We start from the raw sequence: 19,701 nt of genomic DNA on the forward strand, positions 1-19,701 counted from the left end.
TGTTCATAAACACACGAGAATCCAAATTGTCCCGCTCCCGCTTCAACCGTTCGGGCCTGTCGCGTATCAGTATTACAGACGGGCGTACAGCTGTAACTAAAGCAAGAGATGCCGAGCCCACAGCCAAACCAAAATAAACATGGTGGTTCAGAAGGACGCACACGTAGTCGTTGCTATCACATCTGTTTTGTCAGTTCTGACAAATTGTTAAATTATTCTTCCTTCTTAATCATACTTTCTTTCACTGTTCTTTGAAAGAAACTACAGCAAGAAGTGCCTTGAGCAGCTTATCTTGTGGTTAGAGCTGGACGATATAGAATAAAAGCACATCGATAAAATAGAAATGATATTGATTGATATTGATAATTATCAACAAATTCAAAACGTATATTTTAAGTGCAGCCCTGGCCATTTTATGCTGTTGCTTAGTGACCAGTTATTAGAAACAGAACACACAAACACTTTATTCAGACTCCACCCTTTATTCAATCAACTTTTTACCAAAATTGCAAGTTTTTATGAAAGAACAAAGATTGTGTGCTCTCTGAACTCTTTGAAGGGGGAGGAGCTTTGTAACGGTGTTCCTTGGTCTGTGTTTGTGATTGGTTGGGAGGATGTAATGACTGTAATATAAACCTACATGTCTAGAATGCAAAATGAAGGAAAACTGTTATTCTACTGAACTTTTTATTGATCCTTTTTTTTCTATATTCGATATTCGTTTATCAATCGATATATCAATTGATATATATATATATATATATATATATATATATCAATTGATATATATATATATATATATATATATATATATATATATATATATATATATATATATATATATATTAGGGCTGGGCAAGTTAACGCGTTAATTTCGCGTTAATTCATTAGACTATTAACGGCGATATTTATTTTATCGCGCATTAACGCATGTTGCTCACATCATGCTTTCAGTCAGTGTCAGTCAGCAGGCGCGCTGACTGCAGCGCGCCGTCACGGCAGCACTCTCCCGCTCCCCCTCCCCTCTCGTACATGGCTCAGCGGCGCCAGCCAATCAGCACGCAGGCTCAGCCTGGCCCGCGCACTCAGCTCTCACACAAACTTAATACACAAACAGCTGAGAGAAAACGCAGCAGCGAAAAAACATGAACAGAGGAAGTAGCACCGTTCGGCTTTATTTTAATACCGTAAATGAAATCAAGCTGTATGTTTTGTAAAAAGCCGGTTCATTTAAGTGGAAACACAACAAATTTATCTAAGCACGTGAAAAAACATGAAAACGTCGAGCCCCAGAAACGGAGAGAGGAGACGAAACTTCTCTCACTGCCCCGACAGACCCACAGACGTCTCTGACTGAGGCGTTTCAGTCCTCCAGGGAACATCCAGGTAGATCAGTGGATGGATGGATGGATGGATGGATGGATGGATGGATGGATGTTACTGGAGCCCACACATAACATGTAATTAAGACCTTGAAAGAACCTAGTACATATATTAAAAAGTGTTATTTAAGATAAGATAACATTAGCTAATCCTTTTTTTATCCCACGACGGGGAAATTTATAGGATTAAAGCAACAGGCAGGTGCACACAACACAGACAAAATTACATAAGGATTGAAATATATAAGAGGTGGATTAGCGAAAAAACACTGAACATAACATTATTATTATTATTATTATTATTATTATTATTATTATTATTATTATTATTAAATTGTAATAATAAAATAAAAACCACAAAACCCAAAAGGTCAACAGTTTCATGATACATCAAGCTTAGGGACTGGCTAATATACAGCAGGTCAAAAAAGGCCATATTTTGGCTGCAGTGCTTGTTCTCTTATGAAGAAAAGATCAACTAGTGCACTAAATTCAATAGATGGGTTGAAAATATCCAGTATAAAATAAGTGGTACAAATGTTACAACACTTTTGTTCATATGGCAGCAGAACATTAAAATAAAAGTGCTCTTTACACTACTTTTGAATTCATTCTTGGAGTTTGTAAATACAATGCGATTAATCGCGATTAATCGCGATTAATCAGGGCGATTAATCGCGATTAAATATTTTAATCGTTGCCCAGCCCTAATATATATATATATATATATATATATATATTGTTATTGAATTATCGTTCAGCCCTACTTGTGGGTTCTCATGGTGCCTGCTGCTTACATTTATATTTGATACCGTGATTGGCTAAAACCAACCTTTTGTAGGTGGGGACTGGGTGTCGCTTCGCCCAATCAGCTTGGAAAGTTCTGCTGAATGTGCCTCCTTTTCCGATGGGAGCAGGCCCAGATCGATGTGCAGAATGGAGAGTGCTAAATGTTATCAATCTGGCTTGCCAGGTTAGCTAATCTTATCAACAGACAAAGGCAACCTGAGTAAAAGTAAAATTCAGTCTTGAAATTATGATTTCATTTAAGTGAAGGAAAGAAATCGTAACCAACCTAGCTTAGTAATCACCCTTAAACCTAGTAACTGGTTTTCCACCCTTGGCATCGACAGTAGCTATCAAATTTTCTTGATACATCTTTTACATTACTGTGGGAGATCTTTTGTCCACTGTTTTTTGTAAAATCATTTTAAATGAGTCTCATTAGATGGTGGTGCCATATAATCTAAGTCAGATTTAACACAAAACTTTGACTAGGCAACAACAAAACTTTCTTCCTTTGAACTATTTAGAGGCAGACATGCTTGTGTGCTCCAGATAATAATTACAATCCTGCTGAGGAACCCAACTGTGCCTGATGAATAAGGTTGCAAACTGATGTCTAGATGTCACTTGGTTCAAGTCCCAATTAATTAGAAATGGCTTTGTAATCCTATCCAGGCTGATAGCTTTCAAAATCAACTCTTTCCACATCTGGCAGTTGTTCTATACCCATCAATAATTCCCTCTGCCCTTCCCTGCTCTCAAATTAAGAGTCTGGGTGTGGTACTTGATAAAACTCTCTACTTCACTCCCCATATAAATAACGTCACTTGGTTTGTTTACTTCCACCTCTATTACACCGACTGTGGCCATCACTCACCCCAAGCAATACCGCTACCTTGGCTAATGATCTTGTCACATCTCCTCTTGATAACTATAAAGGCTTACCCAACAATCAACCCTGTATCGTCTTCAGGACTCTGCCCATGCAACATATCCCATATGTCTTGAAAAACCTTAATTGGCTTCCAGGCCATTTCTATATTGATATAATATACAATTTTTAACATTCAAATTCTTCTATTCATTCAATAACTTTTATTCACTCCTCTTCCTCCTCCTCCTCCTCCTTGCAGTGGGTTTAAAATCCTTCAACTGCATTCAATTTTGACTTTTGTACAGTTTTATCACTAACTACAATCTAGTCTCCAATTTAACGCACCGGTTGATGTTGCTTTTATGTGTTGTTAATAATGTAAGGTTACCTTGAAGGTCCTCTAAAGGTGTGTATAAGTAAAATGCTTTATTATTATAATTAATGAATTTATTTCCCCTCTTTTATTGAATTCCTTTAGACCAAATCATTATATGTTGCTTTTGAGGTCTTTTACCGATATCATGCTGTAAGACAGGTTATTTCTTTCTTGACTGTATATGTCTGGTTATGTATGTTGGTTTTACATATGTGGATACTGATTGGGACTTGAGAAGACAAAATACACACAGAAAAAAAACAAAAATAAAAAGATAACTGATCCAGATCTACTTTGTATGTGAGATAATTGGAAAAAGGGTATGTATGGAGTAAGAAAGCTGTCAAAAGGTGTGTGATTTTACAAATTCATATTCATATTTGTATGTCAACAAACATATATCCAAAATTGGAATACAAGATTCTGCCGTCGTATATGCGAGTCTGAAACATGTTCAATCAATAAATCAATCAATCAATCAAATTTTATTGTCAATTACAATTTGCATTGCAATCGAAAAGTCAGTTCCAGTACAACCGTCCATCACATAAACAAACAAACATTTTGGGGGGAACGATTGACTGAGGCCTTGCGTTGCCAAGGAACGCAGCCAGCCAGCCGCTGCTAAATAGCGCAGCCGTCAAGGCCGCATTCCTCCAAACAGCCCCGAACCCCGCCTGCACGGAGTTCACGAGGCGCTGCCCTTGAACTGTCGAAGGAAGTGCAACAACATGGGGGAAAGGGGGGGGGGGGGAGAGAGACAGAAGTTTGCCTATTTATGCACTTCACTTCCAGATTTTATTCCATCTCCCTTGAGTTCAACCACCAAAGTCTGTCTGTGTTCCAACACAGCCAGCTTTTCGGCTTTGCTCCATTTACCTTCCAGGTTTGTTCGTTCACAGCCACAGTGAGCACTTCATGCAGTTTGCAGCCTGATCAAGGCCAAATGGCTCCGACAATCGCTGTATTTGCCGATACTTCAAAAATCCACAAAGACCAATAAGTAGAGATCACAGTATCCTTAATCCAATGTGAAAATTTCAAACGTCCAGGAATGACAAGGTCGAAAGACACACAGTTTTCCTCCAGGAATTTAGGGTGAATCTCACAAAATAAGTCAAATCAGGACCGGACGGGTCCCCCTTCCGTTGCCTACCCGTCGAAAAAAAATTATCAATAGTATTGAGAGACCAGCTTATCAGATCCATGTTTTTCAGAGTTCGGTTGATATGAAGAAAGTGCTCAGAAGACAAGACATAGCAAAGCAGGAGATGGGGGGGGGGGGGGTAAAAGCTGCAGAGAGAGAAAAGACACGACCGACCTCGGAGAGAGACAGAGACAATCCCGTTCATGTTGTGGGTTAGGCTTGTTTTTATGTGCGTATGAATCTGAAAGCTGTGAGTCCAAAGCATTGTGAATACAACTCCAATCTCTATGACTATGTATTCACTGCTGTAGACACAAATTCAAGTTTGTGGGTATGAGTAGACACATGTGTGTATATGTATGTGTATATGCATATATATACGTATGTATATGCATAAATGTGTGTATGCGTTAGGCCCCCTGTTGCTGTGATTAAGCTGTTGAAACTGTTATCTGCGGTTCTATGAAGTCAGAACCATAATTAAAGATGTCTGGCATACAAAGACCATCTGGAATAAAAAGTTTTCAAGATATTTTTAACTTGGTTTTCCCTATTCGTTGTTTGCTTTCAAGATATGTGCAATTTAATTTGCATAAGATGAATCTTAGTTTCAGATATTGAAAGATACATTTGAGTTATTTTAAATAATGAGGTAATTTGAGATATCTTTAATTAGAATTATGACTAGTTAAAACAAAAAGTAGGTTATTGCAAATTTATGATATGACTAGTCATGATTTAACTGTTGATGTCTGAACTATATGTTTCAGGTAGTCAGTAATTTTACTGCAGCTATGTTGAATTGGAACTTCAATACAACTTAATGGTAAATCTGACATTGTTCATACTAGGCAGAATGTAAGACATATCGCAAATTGCTATGTTTGCCGTAAAAAAACAATTATTTCAGAAAGGTGGGACCTAAACCATTGAAGAGTGGATTAGATCCTACCTTTCTAAAATAAATTTTAGTGTGAGGATAGATAATTTTACCACTGCTTCTGCTGTTAATACTGGGAGCTGGTTCCTCAGGAGAAGAGCTCGAAACTACTAGATCTGGCAGACAAAGTAGTTGCTGGACTACACTGCCCTGTTTCTAACATAAGAGCAAAATAATCCTCCCTGTTGTATTGAATTAACTTACCTGTCCAGCAGAAAGTCTGCAACCACCGCATTCATTTTAAAACCCTGGTCCCCCATGAGTTGTTGTAACCTGATAATAGTTCCACTGATACATACTCTTGTTTTCGCCCGATTATTACTTATATTTCTTTTCTTGGTTACTGTCTCTTCCCTCTCGCTGGGTAAAGAGTATGAATGTTCCTCTTCTTCAACAGAAAAGGGCAAGAGGAATGAGCTACAGTCATCTTTGCTTATTTTATACTCCTGGCGACACAACACAGCATCTCCCGGTGGGTGCAACTGCCACCTGTATATTATAAACAACTTATTCTAAGTTGTTTAGACAAACATTAATTTTTAATGTGATTGTTATTAGACTTTGGCAGAATATGTATTTATGAAATCAATTATTGATTTTTGCTAGTAAAAAGGCAAATTAGTTACACACTGTCCCTTTTAAAAGGTGAAACCAACAGAAGTTAATATTTTTTTAAAAGGCATTTAAAATGAAGATGACAAATTTCAACTGAAAAACAGTTTAATAATAACATACATCTGAGTTGTTGGATGACATTTTGGCACGTGTAGTGCATATGCCACATATCTGCAGGTTACTGTTGTAGCTGATTCAACAATTATTTGTCGAGTTGTCATTTTCTATTTTAGGGACTGTAGGCTTGCTGCAGGGTCTCGCAGAGCTTGTTGAGCACGTGGGCTGTTGCTGTCCTCTGGCTGTCTCTTCAAATAAGATGAAAGTGAAATTATTCCTTAAGGGATGCTGATGTTTGCACCTTGCTCCTATCTTATCCATGCACACAGATGCTTTTTAGCCACGAGGGGTGGGGGTTCTCTTGACAAAAGCAAACATGATGATATGTGATTTCCGGTGTGAGCTGGTAAACCAGCATTAAGACAATTTTTTATTGAAGTTCACACACTGTGCATTGAATGTAGAATACATTTTAATGCCTATCTGGTGATGATTTAGTGCACAAGTGCATGATTGAGCTGCATGCATTTTTTAACATGGATTTCACCAGTGGGTATAGAACCTTTACCCATACCGGATTAGAAGGTCTTTCAAATCTTCTATAAAGCTTCCCTGATGTGCAGCATGTGCTGTTTAGTTAGGGAACATAGGAAGATATTCAGAGCAGAGCACATTTTTGCCATGCTTTTTTCTGTGTGATAGTTTTTTTTTCTCCACATATTTAGTGTCTCAGCAGACAGTGTCTCAGCGGACAAAAGAAGCAGCTGGGAGTGCATGATTCACAGTATGTGCAGTTAAAATTGGAAAATTTCCTCTTGGTTCATTCTCACTGGGAGTTTTGATGAAACAAACAAGGAAAAAAAGCTTGTTTATTTAGGAAAGTGTAGAAGATGCAAAACACAAACTGAGAATTAAAAAAAAGCATTGAAAGAGAAATAACATATTCAGAGCCCATATATCAGACCTTCTACAGAAGGTAATTCATTTAGAATGGTTTTAACCACATACATATGCTTTAATACAACACAGAATATCAGCTTTTCAGTACACTTATCATGATATATGAATGCATTTTGTTAAATAATTGTAATTGTATAATTATCAACAAATGACTGACCAAACTCACTTTCATTCATGTGAAGGAAGGTTCTCCACTTCATCCATCTTTCAAGCTACTGAAATTGTGTCCAGTTTCCAGACCTCGGAGACTGGTAAAATGCTTCACAAGATGGCACTGAGGATGGCAGTTACTGTACATCACTCGTTTGTCTTTGTGTGTTTATTCCGCTCTCTGCCAGAATTTGGTTTACTAGACAACTTTACTAGAGAGAATGTAAAAAAAAAAAAATCCTAACAGACCTCTCCATGCATTTATTTCTCAATCTTTCAATGACTGTATCTTCACCTAAATCTTGGTCTAAAGGTATATATATATATATATATATATATATATATATATATATATATATATATATATATATAATTCTCTGTGAGGACTGTTCTTCCTCTTGCTGGTGGCTGTGGACCTGCAGTGACACATGGAGCTTTAGTGTCTGGGATGTATGTATATACATGTTCTCTTTTCCTTTTTCTTATTCCCTAAAAAAAATATATTTATTCTTAATGTCTATATGCTTTTAACTGATATCAAATGCCTTGTTTGTGCATGAAAAACTATGGGATAATTGTTCTGTTGATGAACCAGTTAGGTTCAAGCTTTTGCTGATAGACAGCGGGTCTCACATTCACCTCAGTATAAGACTTCATGATCAACTCAATGACTGCAACATGCCCAGGTCCCAATACAGAAATAAAAAAAATAAAATAAAAAAAACTCTTATCATCAGCTCTCTATCCTCCGTGCTTAAAAAATTATATGTATCAGGGCTTTGTGCTGATATGTTGTTTTTGCTTTTCTCTGAACGTGAAACTATCCATTATGGCCAAAGATCTCTCTTTGGTTTCATCTGTCCAAAGATATGTTTTAAGAAGTCTTTTTGGTTCATTCTGAACAACTTGTGTGACATATGTTGTGCTGCCATTTTCATTTTAAAGAGGAGCTTTTCTCATAACTCCTCAGAGAAAGCCAAATGTGTGTATTTGTTTATGTTAATTGTTCTTAAGCTTTACCATTTGATGTGCGGAGGCATTTAGAGTCTAGCGTGGACTGCTTGGGGTTTTTGTCATTTCTGTGTGCTTTACTCTATCTTACTTTGATGTGAATTTGGGGAATTGGGACATCATTCTTGGAAAGATTTCCAACTGTCTTAAAGGCAAGTCGAATATACTTCAAATTGTTTGGTAGCTTTTTACAGTACCTTCCAGAATGGTAGGACGGAACATTTTGTTGTCTAAGTTCCTTCATTGCAAAACTGACTTTGCTGTCTTATGGCTACATTATATAAAATTTTGGTGCTTTGGGCTGTTTTCCATTTCAATATTTCGACATAATGTCCTCTCCTCACGGTAGCATTTACATGGTGAAGTCCACCAGTCCCTCCCACAGCACAACATGTCCATAATACAATTTTGACCCCCCCTCCCCGTGCACCTCAGTTAGGATGCTCCGATGCTTGCAAGTGTCCATCCTTTTCCTGACATTTTCCTAAACTGCTTTGAGATAAGTTAAGAACTTTGTGTATCATTGCGCACTATTGCCACTGTTTACAACAAAATTGTGTTTGTTCTCAGACTGAGAAATAAAATTGCCAAAAGTCAAAATGATAAAGTAGGTAAAATAAGTCATACATTAAACATGATTAAAGCTGTTTAGGAGCTGTTAAGGAGCTGTTAAGGAGTATCCATTTATGTCGAATGGACAGTTATAAACATGTAAAAACACAATAAGCTAATATAGTTCGGAGCATCAAGCCACTGCACCTGCGCATGCCGCTATGCTGTCATTGATGCTCATCATGACCAAACACTCCAGTTTTATTGTTATTAGTCTGGATGACATTTCCAAAAATGTAGGCCCTTGTCCCTGACTACATTTACAAACTGTATTTGTATCCTCTGAAATAATGGCTTCCCTCTCGCTGAGTGTTATTTTTCAAACCATGTAGGTACATGACTCATTTTACGTCGGATGTTGATTTTTGTTTACCAGCTTTAGCCAGCGTCTTCACAAGGTCTTCTTTGATATTCATTGGCACATTTTGCACCAAAAAATATTTATCTCTGTGATGCAGAATCCATCTCCTTCCTGGACGGTGTGGTGGTTGAATTATCTCATGGTGTTTACGATCGTGAATGAACAGTTGAGCAGTTGATTGGCCCACCTTCAGGCATCTTGAAATGGTACCTGATGATGAACCTGACTTGTGGAGGGTCACAGTGTTCCTCCAGGTATATTGGCTGATTTATTTTGATGTCAAACTAGGAAGCACTGTGTTTGAGGTGTTACCTTAAGGCAGCGCCTGTAAACTCCGTTTAGGCGGGGTCTGGGCAGTTTGGAGGAATGCGGCCTTGACAGCTGCGCTTTTTAGCAGCGGCTGGCTGGCTGCGTTCCTTGGCAACGCAAGGCCTCAGTCAATCGTTCCCCCCAAATGTGATGGACGGTTGTACTGGAACTGACTTTTCGATTGCAATGCAAATTGTAATTGACAAATAAAATTTGATTGATTGATTGATTGATTGACCTTAAAATTGTTTATTGAACAATATTGCGAAATAAGCTATCAGACACCTAGAAACCCATGACATCACGTAGTTATTCCCAAATTGCTGAATAGCATATAATGCTGTTAATCATAACTGACCAAAAACAGGAAAGGTTTAATATGTTTTTTTGTCAAATAGTGACAAGATCTGGTGTTTTTTTATATGCATCATATGTACACATCTAGTTTTAAACATAGTTTTTTTTTATTGCCAGGTAAACTTAAAGCAAAGGGAATATTCATTTTAGTAGCAGCTGTCAGATCTTTAACATATCCAAAGCCCTAATGAACAGAAAAGCTCCTGACTGTGAAATTACCACCAGTCAAAATGGCCCTGCTATTCAACTCTATTATTTCCATGAAGTAAAGAACAGTCGCCTATGTAAGACGGCCCCTACTTTTCTTTAAACATGCTAGTTAGATTTTTTTATATATATATATATTTCTACATTCACCGTTAGGCTGTTTATAGAAGAAAAAGTAATACAAGAATAACTCAAAGAGCAAAAAAAGAGGAAGAAAGACTGTTGTGATCAGATTAAATACTTTTTATTTGTTGTTTTTTTAAATAGAAATCGATCTATCCATTGTCTTTCACTCATCCAAAATCAGGTAACTGGGATAACAAGCCTAGTAGGAGAACCCAGACATTCTTCTCACCATGAACACTCTCCAGCTCATTCAAGGTGATCGCAAGACATTACCATGCCAGAATGGATTTATAGTTCCTTCAGGGACCTCTAGGTCTGCCCTCAAATAGAGGAGCTCGGCAGGTGTTATAATCTAAATGTCGAAACTGTCTCAACTGGATCCCTTAGTTGTGAAGGAGTAGCTGTTCCTCCTAGTGGTCCCACTGGAAGATGAAGCTCCTCTTATCTCTAGTAATGAGTCTGGCCTCCCTACAGAGAAATCCCATTTAACCCACTTGTATCAGCCATCTCATAATTTTGGTCATAATTGTCCTTTCTTGACCAAAGTTGGGAGTTGGAATTTAGACAGACCGGTAAATGGAAAGCTTTTTTTTTTTTCACTGAGCTCTTCCATCACCACAACAGACCCAGCATTGCTGCAGATAACACCCAAAGCTATGTGTCCACATTCCATCCCACCACTATTTTTGAACGAGACACCAATACACTTAACTAAGACATTTAAGTGGCTCTCCATATATCACCACCTTAATCTGGATCAATTCAACTACACCTGTAATCTTGGTGATATATTGTCTAGTACCCTGGCTCTTAGTGAGGTCACTCATGGTGATTTGTCCTTGGGAGGGGGAGGGGGGGGGGTTGTAAGAATAGGAGAAATATGACAACCTTGATGATGATCATGATAGATGAACCTCAATCAAGTTTATGGAACCCAAGAACCCCCCTAGAGCTGTGGGACTGGTGGTTAGGCCATGAAACAGGGACAGGGATCCCCTCAACCATAGCCCACCTCATGTGGGGAGGAAAGTTGAGGTTGGGTGTTATGTGAAGCTTCAGGTGATGGCAGGTGCTTGGGCAAGTTGATTTCTGCCATTTTTATCTCCCCTTTGAGAGGACAAATAGATCATGAAATTGCAAAAGTCTATTTTGAAAAAGGATCACGATATGTGGCATGTGGACTCCTTCTTTGTAGAGATTTCTTTGGGAATTGCACACAAAGCAACAAATGAGCTATATAATTTTACATCCAACCGGAGGTTTAATTTCAAAATCTCTTTTCACGATTGTGGTGAGCTTTAGGGAACACTTCCTTATTTTAAAACATTTTATGAGCACCACTCATTTCCTTTCTATTTTCATTCCTAAATACGAGACTAATTTTTTTTGCCATAGACTCCCACAAGTTCCAAATTCTTGCACCAGTAAACAAATGTATCTGCCACTATTTATAGAATCCCACTTGCAGCAGAATTCCCTTCCCCAGAGTCCATCTGTTTGCTCAGTGTTTTCCACACATCATTATGCCAAAATGGAGATGACTATGACAAGAGCTGAGGAAATTAAAAATGCTAAATGGTGCACAGTAGTTGGGACAACAGCAATAAAAAAATATGCATGTATGTATTGTGCATATAAAGTGCATTGAGACATTGTTAACTGGTGCTATTGAAATAAACTGAATTGAAGAGAAACATTTTATATGGTATATATATATATATATATATATATATATATATATATATAGATATATATATATAGATTTAGATTTAGATATAGATAGATAGATAGATAGATAGATAGATAGATAGATAGATAGATAGATAGATAGATAGATAGATAGATAGATAGATAGATAGATAGATAGAGAGGGAGAGATTCATATTCAATATATTTGATTATAACTGAAAAGTTGATTTCACTCACTCAAAAAACTAAGTGAAGCACATTATATAGGTCAATCACAAACATGCTATTCAATGTTTTCAAGCCTTTAATATTAGTCACTATGTATTTTTGCTTACAACTCATGTTAACGTGGGATTCAAGGTCAGTATGTTACATCAGACCAATAAAAAAATTAACAAAGTAATGTGGGTTTAGTTAGCTAAGTATTTAACACCTTCCTAAAGGCTGTTATTTTCAAATGTTTTTCTATATCTAATTAACAAGCCTCATATTCCTATTGAATGTGACTGTATGTTTGTGTGACCAATTTTTCCTGTTTGTTGCTTTGCAGAAACAGTTCACCTGCAGGTGTATGACATTCCTCCCCGCTTGGTTCATGGTTTAAAAGACAGAGAAACTGTAATGGTCATGACTTACGGTGACCCATTTTAGCTGTAACGAGGTAACATCTGTGAGCCCGCCAGAGGGTTTCTGTTTTTAGGTCTGACCTCTGGAACCCTGGGATATGATGCATCAGTTCACCATGGTGCATGTTTCTTACTTTTGTCATAACAGCTGTCTGGAGCCTCTAGCAAAGAACAAACTAGAATAGAGCCTTAACGACAGAATCACCTTCAACTTACAGACTTCAGAAAGCACGAGGGCAAACATAGGCGGCACCTTTATTGTTTTGGGGGATGTTTTTCATCCTTAGAGCGTTTGGGAGGGGAACAATCTCAGAGGACAAATATAAAATATAGATTTTTATGTATGAGTTGAGAAAATATTTTCCAGAAAAGCTGATAACTATGGGCTTAAAAGCCTTCATTTATTTTGTTTTTGGTAATGTGTTCCACAATTCATGCTGCATTATAATGCATTAACAAGCTCGGATGGTTCTTAGTTCAAATCTCAGTTAGGAACTGCCTCTGTAGTGCTAAAAACTATTCTGTGAGGAAAAAAAACTGTGTGGCGCCCTCTTGGTCAATACAGAAACAGTGCTTAATATGTTACCTATTATCCTTGGTAATATAAAATGCATTGACTCCTAAAGTTTTTGGGGTACGAGAACTCATTAAATATGTTTCCCCACATAATTTTAAAAAGTACAAGACAATACAAAAAAAAACTGTAAAAGTGCTGAAAGCCTGAGTTCTTTTAAATCAAGATTAAAAACGCATTGGTTTAGGATTGGCTTCGACTGTTTTAGTTAAACTGTTTTAAACATAATTAGTTCAACTTTGTAGTCCAACTGTTTTTAATATTTGCTTTTAGTTTCTTTTCTCCCATCTTTTATGTTGTTTCTACATTTTATTCCAAGTTGCTTTTATTCTGTTTTATTTTCCTATATTTTAGTCATGTAAAGCACTTTGCATTGTCTCTGTACTGAAATGTGCTATATAAATAAATTTGCCTTGCCTTGCCTTGAGTTTTTATGGCTGTGTCAGGTGACAATCTGTGGGCAACATTGTTCTTATATTTCTTGTCAAAATAGTTTTTACTGTATATGCTTGTGCAAATACTCATTTTATCCGGGTCATCGTGCGCGAAAACAGAATTGACAAAGACTTCTCGATAGGTGTCGAAACGTTTTCAGAAAGAACTGATCTGGTTTTTCCGTATACGCTTGGAGAATACATCATTAATGATCAAGGACAGCTGGACACTATGCATACCATTGATGTGAATAGTGATGCATTTGATTGTTTCTAATTCAAATTGTGTGTTGTTATTACAATGTTATGTTAGCTATTTGAAGTCTTTAGAGTGAAAAAGAGAAAGTACTGAAAGATTCTGAATAGACTGTTTCAGCTTAATTTATGGAGCAAGGTTTCCAAGGCAACCTTGATTTTTGTAGAAAAAAATGTGTTCTTAGGATTTCAAAGTGTGTTAATGATTTTACTGTAGTCAATAAATAGAGCGATTTCTTGATTAAGGGTATTAGTCTGAGTATAATATCAATTTCCTGCAGAAACCTCTCATGCCGTCATTCCAGGGATATATTTGAGATGTGTTCGCAAGTGTCCATTTTTCAATCAGGCTGAAAATAGTTGCTGTAGAAAGTTGAGTTTAGTTCGCAGATACACAATTGCCCACAAGTTTTGATGTGTTGCCTAGCAACTAGATCCTTCTCATGACAAAGTGGAAATCAATATGATCTGAGAATCTAACAAGTCAAAGGAGAGGAGAAAGCATTAACACCAAACAGTCCCCTTTTTGCTATAAGGAATACTATTGCTAGGTCGTATTCACATACTGTATAAACCGAAAACAAATCTCCGCCTATATGTTCTACCTCTACTACATTTTGTCAGTTGTTGTTTTGTGACCTCTCTCTTTCTCCAGCTTTAGTCTTCTGTAATACTCATATTTTCTTACAGCTTCAGCTATTTTTAGGGTGACATTTTGCGAGTTTGTTGAAGGTTGGGACTCTTGCGCATCATGTACTGTCCACACAAACATATATCTTTTAGCAATAAATTGATTCAAATCGGGCATTTTTGTCAGCTGAAGGACAAAACCGGATTGTGTTCTATTGTTTAAACAGATTGCTCGGTTCAAAATGTTAATTCCAAGCTTTTCAAGTACATAAGATCAAGTTCTTCAACTTACTGTTTTTCTCCTAAACTCCCACAGTGAGGGGGTTCTTCCTGAAGTGGCTACCAGAATAATTTTACAAACCTTTCATGTTATCCTTACTTCCCATGAGTCTATCCGGTCTGAATTCACAGAACTCTTCTTGGAACAGAATCTCTATTTTTCCCCAGGTCAATGCTTAAAGCAGGCAGCTTAATTGGCTGACTTTCTTTGTTTTGCTGCTTACAGCCTGCTGTGTTTTCGTCATCACACGAGAAAGAACTTGACTGCTCACCCCCTACTCACTACTTCGGTCTGACTGATAGAGAGCAGCTAAGCGTTTTGTACCTGTGGAGGTCTGACGCTGACTTGTTTCGGTGTGGTTAAATCCACAGGGTTAATAGGCATTACAGGGGTGCTCCTGGAGGAGAAATGGGAATCAATAACATGACAGGAGGCATTCGGCACACAACAAGGTGTGTACTTACTATGGTGCAGCAGAGCTGATTGAACTTGAAGTGTTTGATTTCAAGTCCTGGCATGTTGCTCTGTATTTTACTTCCAATTAAGGGCACTGGCCCGCTTATCCTGTTACCTGTACAAGATGAATAACAACAATATGTATCTGTACAGATCAGATGATGGTATGACCGGCATTTGGATTGCGGCATTCGGCTTTGGATTTCCCTTTATGGGCTCTAGAATTTTCCTGAGGGACGTGTGGGTTTTCTTTCATGACATGATGTGGCCCAAAGAGTGTTGAAAAGACCCCCTCAAATAAATGTAAATGAAATGGTTCACTTGTCTGGAGTCAACATGTAATTTAACAAGCCCTATATTTGTCTTTGCAGTTGTGGATGGTTTACTGACTCTTGTGGGCCTTCTGTCCCAATCCCCACATGTGTCTTTATTTGGGCTTAGACTAAAACTAATTTTGTATATTACACATTAGGATGATGAAGATACTTTGTCTAATGCCACAAAGGGGGAGCAGAGACAGATGCTTACTGGGGTTTGGTCCTTACAAGTGTAGTCTAACAGTTTTACTTTTACATACTTTAAAGTGTGTAGCAGAATATTATTTGGACATTTTCCCTTAACACAACTCTAATGCCAAATACAGAAGACCCAAAAATTCAGTTGGAAAACAGGAGTGGATTCAAGGCGTTTATTAAAAACAGATGTTCTGGCAAACAGGCTTATGTCGGAGGCAACCACACTTTCGCTCTGTTCTTTCTGAAAATGTTCCAACTACTATCCTGGAGTCTTTGTCAGTTCTGGTGGCTTGTACCTGAGCAACCTGCAGTTGGAGCACTGCTGTTCTTTAAGGACATGGTGGCCCATCCTCCTAGGTGCATTCTAAGTCAGATGAAAATCATTGAGCCACTTCTCACTGTTCTGAGTCATTAGAAGCTATTGCTTGGAGTCAGTGGAGTACTTGGTCACCTAAATCATAACAAGACAGTTTATGTAATCTCTTTGGAATGTGTTAGAGGACCGAGCTGTAAACACAAGGGAGTTGGAAGCGCAATCCTCCCCATCTGTTTAATGGTGGCTTTTCTCCTTTGATCAAGATGGCTTCTTTCACCCCTCTTTCAAACCATCTGTTCTCCCTGTCTAAAATTTGGACGTCATTGTCGTCAAAATTTGTCCTCCGATTTAAGCCTGTTTGCTGTTATGATGACCTGGATAACTGAGAATTTGCACAGGCTAGATGTTCTGGTGTGAGACTGGAAAAAGTCGGGAGCGCACTCAGGAACCACTGTAAAGAGGGTCATACCCCTACCTGGGCTGAGGCAGGCAGAGGTATCCAGAGGGTTAGACAGGGTGCTTGGTCGATGAACAGATCTGTAGCTCAGTGTCCAGAAATCAGAAGCCAATAGAGTCCAACAGGGGCAAGGCAGAGAGAGCGAAATCCAAGGGCAATAACTGTTCACAGGCAGGCGGGCGGGCAGGCAGGCAAGGTAATCAAAGAAACACTAGATGGTCTACTCACACAAATAGCTTACAAGAATATGGTGAAGAGTAGCTTTGAGAGGGAGGTATGTAAAGTTAGGATCACAGGTGGAAATAGTGCCAGTAATTAGGAGCAGCGCAGGTGTCGCTGCTCCCACTAATTAGTGGAGCACAGAGAGGCAAAGCATTTGTCCACTTTTGTTGATATGTAGGATATATGTAGTTCTAGGTTAATAATCTGCAGATTTTCTAAATTAATCTGGAAATCATTATCAGCCTGATAGTTACATCTCCTGTACTTTGAATCATAAAAGCCTGGAATTACTATTTGCAACTGGGAGCTGGAGTACCCTACAGACTGGACTCATGGTCAATCTGAGGTGAAAGTTTACGGCTGTAAAATGCCAAAGCCCTCTCTTTCTGCTTTTACCACCAACTGTATGGCAATATTCCCTCTTTTCTCCATACAGAAGGACAGATGGATTCACAGATGTATATTTCTTGGAGCTCACCATTTGCCAGCTAATGGTGTACGACAGTGTTTGTATCTTAAATTCAGAAGCTTATCATTTATTACCCTCTGCTTATATTCAAACCCACGTGTCAAACAGTTTGCTTCGCTCTCTCTTTCTCTCTTCTTTCCACATACAAGATGTGTTTTAAGTTGACCCAAAAGTAAAATTATAACTTATAACTTAGAGACACGTGAGAAACTGATCTGTGGACATGCAGGAGAAACATCCAGGAAGAAGACTTCTCCATTTGCTTTAATGGCACCTTAATCATAAACCTATTAAGTAAATGGTTAAAATTATAGATGAAAAGATTTTTATGCTCCATTGAGCTGGTCAGTTAAAATTTAATGACATATTCGCACTCACACTCTGCCCTCATTCAGATTCATACTGAAAAGGAGTCTGAATGCAGACGACTGAAGTGAGGAGACAAGGCGGTGGGGGCAGAGGGCCTTGTACTTCTCATTTGGGCACTGGCGCTTGATTAATGTGGGTCTTCTTTTTAGAGTGGGTATTCACTGTGCATTTTGATGAGACAATCAGATTTCCTCTGCTGGGTTACTTCTACAGCACAATGAATGAATGCAGTTTTTATTGGCCCTATTGTTTTAAAGATGGATTGCACGCTGCAGCTTGAGGAAATTGAATACATTACAGATCAAGTTTTAACAACTTCATAGAGGTTTTGCAAGATTTGCTTTTAACAAATATGTCAAAAAAATGATAAATTACGCTAATATCTTTGTGTTAAAGTTTGTATGTTGTCAAATGAAATTTAATCTGAATGAAAGAATGTGAAATATATTTGTGTCAAAGTTCTCATGTTATCGAATGAAATTTGATCTGAATAAATGAATGGGAAATCTATTACCTTGAACTAATTAAAAGCAAACAACTTGCTCTAGTTTTAGGCATGTGCCAAGTACTGACTGCTCTTAACTTCCATCCATCCATCCATTGTTCAACAGCTGGTTGTGATAAAAAAAGACCATTCCTCAATTTAAATAGCTACCTACTCCTTCACATTTCCAGAGGTCCTCCGATACATAGACAATCCATTTAATGAAATCCTGCCCCATCCTACCCCTAGTTCTGAAAATGGTGCAAATCATCATTTGAGTCATTTAAAGCTGTGAACTAAACGTAGGTCTACTGAATGTCTGCTCTTGATAGCCCCTTTTGCCGCTGTTGTCATAAAAATTAAATATTTTGTAATAAAAGTTTTTTTTTTTCTCCCATCAACTCATTGCTGTAGTTACATCAATATTCAGTTCTGACTTATCTCTCCAAATGTCCAAGAATGCTCCTATTCTGGAGGTATTATAACAATAATAATAATAATAATAATAATAATAATAATAATAATAATAATAATAATAATAATAATAATAATAATACTGTGCTTTCTCAGGGACCCACTGAGGCCTGTGGGAAGAGACAAAAGTAAAAGAAACCCCAGCAAGAAGCTTTACATTGTCAGAAGCAAGACTAAGCACCATTTTTGGACCATGTTTTATTGCATTTGACGTTGTGAAGAATTGTCTGGTTTAAATTTAACCTCTGCCAGATTGCTTTTGTTTTTTGTGTCTCTTGTCCTTTAAAATATTATGCACAGTAATGTTGTAAAATTGCGTTTTTGCAATACATTTTCCAGCCACAGTATACTGTAAGCTCTGTGTAATTTTTACCATGTTCATCCTCCTTGCATTCACAATCATAATCAGAAATCATCTAGAGTTCGGTGCATCCAGGGCCTTTGTCAAAGTGAAACATGTACTGCTGGTTAAAAAAAAAGGTTAAAAAATAAAACAACTGGACGTCTATCCTAAAGCTGAAGACGTTTTGCTTCCCATCCAGGAAGCTTTGTCAGTTCAAAACGCCTGGAGTAGTGTGGAGTTCCCAGCTTTACAGACCTGCAGGCCAGGCCTCGTTAGAGCTTAGATTCACCTGTAGGTTCACCTGGAACTGATTGCCCCAACCATGGAGAGTCGTTAGGCTCATCATTAGCCTGGCTCACAGGTTAAATGATGTGGTCACATGCATGGAGGTGTGGATTGGGGTGAAACAGGAATCAAAGCTATTGCTGTGTTGTAAGATTTTGAAAGTTGAAATATGAGTCCTCCTCCTCTGTTTAAAGTTGTTTTTTCTTACTTCACCCCTCTCTCAAACCATCTGTCTTCTCTGTCCAAAATGTGTACCTTCTGTTCCTCAAAACAGTTTCCTTTATCCTTGAGGTGCAGGTGGATGGTTGAGTCTCCACCACTCTGCTCATCTTAGGCTTGGGGGGTTTTGTCCTTAGGATGGACCAGCCTCTGTCTGAGGGTCCTGTTGGGTTTGAAAAGTAAGGGGATCTTGTGTTTAGAGAAGATCCTGCTGAGTTTTACAGAGACTCCAACAACATATGGGATGACAATGTATTTATGTTCTTTCTTCTACACATTCTGTTCTGTGACGTGTCTTTTGGATTTCCTCGCTGATTTGACAAAAGCCCAGTTA

This window comes from Fundulus heteroclitus, chromosome 11, assembly GCF_011125445.2.
Source record: "Fundulus heteroclitus isolate FHET01 chromosome 11, MU-UCD_Fhet_4.1, whole genome shotgun sequence".
NCBI classification, from domain to species: domain Eukaryota; kingdom Metazoa; phylum Chordata; class Actinopteri; order Cyprinodontiformes; family Fundulidae; genus Fundulus; species Fundulus heteroclitus.